The sequence below is a fragment of the Taeniopygia guttata genome, chromosome 4, assembly GCF_048771995.1.
Source record: "Taeniopygia guttata chromosome 4, bTaeGut7.mat, whole genome shotgun sequence".
Taxonomy (NCBI): Eukaryota; Metazoa; Chordata; class Aves; order Passeriformes; family Estrildidae; genus Taeniopygia; species Taeniopygia guttata.
In genome coordinates, this window is record NC_133028.1 from 42364290 (window position 1) to 42370850 (window position 6561).

Consider the following 6561-nt stretch of genomic DNA (forward strand, 5'->3'; position numbering starts at 1 on the left):
CCAACAGCCTGTGCTAAGGGGTGGAAGAAACTTTCTCAATGACTAAAACATTTTCTGGGGAAATAAATTAAGATCTTCTGTCTAAATTATAACCATAGTCCAAATTTGTAAATAAACAATTTCAGTCATGCCTTAATATGAGGGGGCAAGCTGCACAGACAGGTTATTTGTCTACAACAGACACAAAACGGAACTGGAGAACTTTCTCTCCATTCTAGGGACTTTTGTCCTTGCTTGTAGATTTATGGGAAAAATTCACTGTCAAACCCTCAGAGACAACCACAATGCTTCTCACATTCCAAAATCACTGGGACAGCTCACATAATAAAATATTTGCTGGAAAGGCACCAAGGCATATTAAGTACAGAGGCAGCCTTAACTCTCACTTTCCATAATTTCATGAGCCTGAGTCAGAACTGCAATGTTTTTGAACTATATATGGACTTAACTTATGGCATTTCTTCACCCATCCAACACCTTTTTATTTACTCCCATATGTTATCTCATATTATCTCATTAGTTAGGTTATTTTAGCTGCACTTAGCATGCAGGTGATATTCCAGTGTGCTACCTAGTCATAAAACTGCATATCCTTCTATTGTCATTGAGGTTTTCCAAATGGGGTCTACCATCTCAAGATATATTACACCAGCTGAAAGTATTATTAAGCATTTCACTGCTGTAATAAAAATGAAAATGTACGAACAGAAAAACCACAGATTTTTTTGTACTCCGTTCTCAATATTCTAACTTTCATTTGCTTCTGATTCTAGATATCCTGATTAACAAATGCCACATGAGAGACTTAAAACTAAATGGTCTGGAAATGAGAATAGAAGTTAAGTAAGTTCATAATGGCACCCAGAGATCAGCAAAAATAATTTTTGAACTGTTCCCCAGCAAGCTATTAAAGTACAAGGCTAGCTGCACTCACCAGCACAAAAGCAATGATATCATCAGCTTCTTAATCTATCTTGCATTTTAAGACCACCATTGGTCAAGCAGAAGACTCAGCCTGTTGGGTTCATTCCATAAATAGTTATTAGCCACAGCACCAAGCAGAGAGAGGAAAGAATGTTCATGTCCAGGAAAGAGTTTGTGTTGCAAGGAAGGAGCAACAACAGAAATTAAACCTGCTTTGTCCTTAAACTGAGAGATCAACCTCTGGCTCACAGGGAAATCCAACCAACTCTCTTTTTCTTTCCATTTTGCCTTACTGGTCTGAGGCCAAGACTTTTCAGGTGACTTTGGCATAAAAATTCAGCATACAAAATTTATATATTAATTTACTAAATTCACGGAAAAACAGATTATCTCTTAAACCCTTACATTTGAAAATTTTTTATTTTGGAGTTAGTCAGCACTGCCCACAATTCATGGTGGCTACTTCCTTTCTTAGACATCAAACGTGAAAAGCTTCTTGAACTATGTATTTCCTCCTTCTGAAACTAACTGCTGCTGTAGTACGCATCAAATAGGTTTCCTAACCTACAGCATTCATGTTATATTCAAAAAAGACTAGTTGATGAAGTTCCATTGGGTGAGATGGCAATTAACGAATTTTCTCAATTATTTCAGAGAGAACAAAAATTTCTGAGTGTCTATGCTGAATTTTCAATCATGATTAATTATTTAATTAAACAGGTAAAATAATAGGCAAAAGTAAACCACATTAGTTCTTTTGATTCATTATAGGCTGTACCAAAAAATATAATGTTTTTTTCCACAGATCTGTGAAAGATGACAGTGAGACTAAGTTGTTAAGACTGAACACACCAAAGATCAAAATAAAAATAAGAAGCAAGTAGCTTGCAGTGTTAAGAGTTTAGGGTATGGGGTTTTTCAAAATAATCTGCAAAGACAGATCAAATGCTATGGGTCTTAAAAAAAAATCCTGTGTATCCAATCTGGAAACGCAGCAGCAGATAGGACAGGATCTTCAAGCTCATATCAATCACCTTGAGGAGCTTATTTCAGCTCTAATGAACCTTTCTGAGTACCTACTATACACTGGAGCATGTATCAGCAAAATCATCCACAGCGCTACACAGCACTCCTTCTTCCAAACAAGGAAATAAAAAAGACACCCAGCAGGACTTATCTTCTCCTTTAACCAGTGATACATACCTTACAATTAGCATGCCTATGGTTCACTGAGGGGAAAAAGTAACATAACAACAACAAACATAATTCTTCTCCTAAAAGAGTGCTGCTCCAGTAGGTCCATTGCCAGAAGCAGATCAAAATCTCATTCCTGTCACTGAGACATAGTTTTGTGAAACCATGCGTGCCAAAGCCTAAGAAATGTTGTGCAAAAGTCAGACTGCAGGTTTTTTGAGGAAGAATTACTGGCAAACAGTGTATTAACACATAGCAGTAACACAGAAACCTGTGCCTGCACCCTTTATATGAGAATAAAACCAGTACAGATGTTTGCTATCAGTGCAAACCCTTTTATGTACATCATCTTCAGCCATGCACAGAAAGTTCAACAACTATCCTTGAGTGAGGAAAAACACACGGTTCACATGTATCCTTAAATCCACGAGAAACAGTGCTCTGCAGGGGTTAATGCACTAAGGACTCAGCTGAATCACAATCTGTATTTGACTTTCCTACAGAGATCGTGGGATCTTGACTAACCAATTCCTCCCTAGTTTCTCAAAACAGAGGCTATGCATGCCAACTATACATAGAAATGTTTAAACAACTTAGTGTTCCAGGTATTTGTGTGGAAAGTAAATCTTACATACTATTAATTCCCTAACTCTAATCACACAAATACATTAACATTGACTTTCACTACCACAGCATGGGATGATATTCAATGTGAGGATGTCATAATCTCACAAAAACCCTAAACTACTGTAACTTTTAAGTCAAGTCAAAAGAGAAGCATGTGTTAGTGATGCCCCCTAAATGATAAATCTTCAGTACTGCTTACCAGGACTAATATTTGGCATCACTTTCCAGTTGCTTCAGAGTGCTACATTTCTCGAAATGAAACCTAGACAATACAGGTCTGGTCAGGTGAAAGTTGTTGTTGTGAATTTTACTGTTGGTCAGAGAATTATCTATTGCATCTTGCAAGTTTTCAATTAAGTATTTAACTCGCTCCTAATTATGTGATGAATAAGAAAAAAATAACATTGCTTAAATATGAATATTTATTAATATTAATAAATTAATATTTTAGTGCCAGTTGCCACATTAAGTATGATTGCTCTCCATCACAGAAACAAAATATGCAAATTTGAATGTTTCTTCAAGACAAGAGCAGCTGAAGAAGTAACTGTTCTAGGAAGAAAGTGGATAATGTTCTTTTTCATCTGCTTCTGAAACTTCCAGCCACCTTCTCGCTTGCATAGCATGTGAAAATACATCTGAGAATGGTTGCTGCAATATAAGAAATGAATGTCAGGAGTCTCAGAATTGTTTAAATGTGAAATAAAAATGTAGATATCAATTCCTCAAAGCCATAGGCTTCCGCTTAGGGTTGGTCAAAATCCCACTATAATTAATATGAATTTAGTGATTTGTTTTAATATCTGCCTTTCATAACCATTGTTCATGTAATATGAGCAAAAACACATTTTGAATTCTGTGGGATATACCCCATTTCTCTTACCAGATCCAGGAAAAGATAAGAGATATTACATGATGAACAATGCACTTAGCTGTGATTTTATTGTCCCTCCATTTCTGCTGTCCTGTGGAAGGTGCAGAGAAGCTGGTTCCTGTGACAAGGAAAACAATCCAAAATGAGTAGCGACAAGAAGGTAAAAAACTATTATTAAATTCAATGTATATTCACAGGGCTATGGCTTCTATCTAGTCGCTTGAAATTTTTGGTTCAGCAGACACCCACCCTGTCATCAGTCTACTCTTTCAGCAATCCAAACACAGGACATCACCAGTTATGTAACTGGGTATATGTCATGTAATTGTTCTGGGACAGCATACTCTATAGATTTAACACATGACTCTGTACGTGCTACTGGGTTATTAACAAAAAAGACATTAATCACTGTGACAGAAAACAGCACTATGCTCACTCTCTGAACTGAGACATCAAATAGACCCATAGCTAATTAGGATGATGACAGATAGAAATTAAATTTAAAAGACTCTATTTATTCCTCACTTCAGAAAATTATTCCTCACTGTCCTACCCTATTCCTTCTCACAAATCTGGTAGTAAAACTTGAGGCAGCTCTTCTGTGATTCTGCTGAGCAGTTTCTTGTTAACAGACGCAACAATGACAAATGAGAGAGAAGAAAGCGGTTATTAAGCTATTAGAAGCTAAATGCACTGTTTGAGCACATCCAGCATTTATCTAGCTTTAACTTGCTTTTCTAAGCCAGGAATAGAAAATTATACAGAGCAGAAAATGTAAATCATCAATGATGTAACAGTGACCTGTGTGATACCTTGGAAGGGCTTAAGCATATCTTTAGATACCTTTTCTTAACAAAAGAAAGCATACCTTTTCTTAGCATACCTTTTCTTAACAAAAAAAAAAAAAAAACCCATTGTCCTATCCTGACATAAAAGTTCCATCTTACTTTTCTCACAGCTTTCCAGCATACATTAACCCTCTCTGTTACATAACACTGCATAGGCACACATGTCTCTGAAAGGATGCAGCAATATTTACCTGCATGTGGCTGTGCAGCCAGCAGGAGGATGGGACTGAATACTAAGTTCTATTTTTTTAACTTGTAAGAAATGCTCAGCTACACTGCTACTGAATTCTTCTTGGTGCTTGTCAAGGGGAAAATGTAAAAAAGGTGAAAGGCAAGCATGCTGTGCTTCCAGAGTAATTTGTCATAGGAACTTGACAAACTCTTGTGCAAAGACACCTAGCAGTGGATTAAATTACTCTGGATGATTTCTCTTTGGCTTGCCAAAAGATGAGGAACCTGACACATACATGCCTGGTAGGAGCAGACACAGAGACAGAGCTGGATGGAAGAGCTTGCTGGGAGAGCTGCAAATCCAAAAAGAGCAGACGTGAGCAAAGCTGCCCTCAAAACCAGATGGTACCAAGAAACAACAAGTAAATCCAGAGAAACAGCTGAGATGAACCTCTTTCCAGAGATAACCCTTTGTTTGTCTCATTGAGTAGACTATTAGAGGTGGCAAGTATTATTTAAAAACAAAATCTTTATTGGGGGGAAAATCTGGAATGTTAAATTTTTTGCTGTTTTCTGAAGTTTGAGGTTAGTATATTTGTCGAGTCATGCTTTGAAACAGTCTTTTATCAAAAGTAGTTATGGTTGGGGGTTTTTAGACAAAATATTTTGATAATGTGCTTTGAATATGTTCCAATAACCATTTCAAAACAAATTATCGCTGACATTTTCAGGAGGTGAAGTGTTGGAAAAGCCCAGCTTTTCCCACAAGTCTTGTTTTGCTCTGGAAGAAACTCATGCAGGAATGAAAACATATTTCTCACCAAACTTCAAAAAGCTCATCTGGTAATATGGGGAGTTGACTATTATTTGAGATGGTGATTCATTCATTAAAAAACTCCACTCAAACAGAAAGAGTATCCCACAGGGAAAAATACTGTGTGAGTGTCAGAGGTAATTTGCAGCAGTGACTTTCTCACCTTGGTTAAATGTTCATAGGAGGAAATCTGAGCAGAAAAATGACTCTTCAGTCTTTTTGACCACAGACAGCGCCTGTTTAGAAATGAAGTACTTGCTAGCATACCTAGTGTATCTTTTTCTGAGGATAGGTATCTTTTCTTCATTTTTCTCATATTGAAATTGGTCTTTTGAAACTGCATACATTTTGCAACTTGGTTTTACTTTCTTTCCGTGACTGTGTAAAAAAGGAGTTACAATGTAGTTGAAACTGTAATTCCATTGACTTTGTTTTTATAAGTCAATGTTGAATTAACTGCAGGCTGACAAAAAAAAAGGAAGAAAAATAATTTCTGCCTTCAGCTAACTTAATATATAATTACAACAGTACAGTGAGAAAAAAATACTACCATGGAAGTGCTCAAATAGTCAAACCAACAATGCACAATTTTCTGCATGCAAACACCAAAATCCTTCACAGGTAATCTTGGACTAAAGCTATGAGTACAGGGCAAATAAGTGAAAATATCCTCCACTGGGACATTAATAACCAGGTACATTCCATTTTAAAAGACCCAAAAAGAAAAATACAAGAAAACTCTTAATGTTTCTCATAGCAATGAAAGAGTTACTTAAATGGAAAAATGAAAACTTAAAAAACAAATTGAGTGTAACTTTGACTAAGTATTTGTTTCCCAAAGGCACTCATCTGTGTTATATGATGGGTGGACTTCAGTCCCTGTAGTGCAGCATGTTCAGATTCAAGCTCAGATTTTAGGGAGTACATGATGTTTTGATTGGAAAGTGGATACAAGGAGATTCCTTCAAACAATAATCAAAATAAAGACATTGACATGAGGAATTTGGTTGTGGTTTCACAGGCAGCCCAGACAGTCTAGAAGCTCAGTGACCAAGTCAGGGCTGCTGTTCTTCCCCTCTCCAAATTTTCCTGCTGAGGCTGCCCCAGCC

General features: G+C 36.7%; 1 long non-coding RNA gene across 1 annotated transcript; it reads right to left on the reverse strand.

Moving 5' to 3' along the window:
* Positions 1 to 3149: 3149 nt before the first annotated feature.
* On the reverse strand, positions 3150 to 3816 carry LOC140683966 (uncharacterized). Its single transcript, XR_012055681.1, has 2 exons — positions 3629 to 3816; positions 3150 to 3396 (listed from the first exon to the last, which is right to left on the reverse strand). It is a non-coding gene; the product is annotated as an uncharacterized lncRNA (long non-coding RNA).
* Positions 3817 to 6561: the final 2745 nt, after the last annotated feature.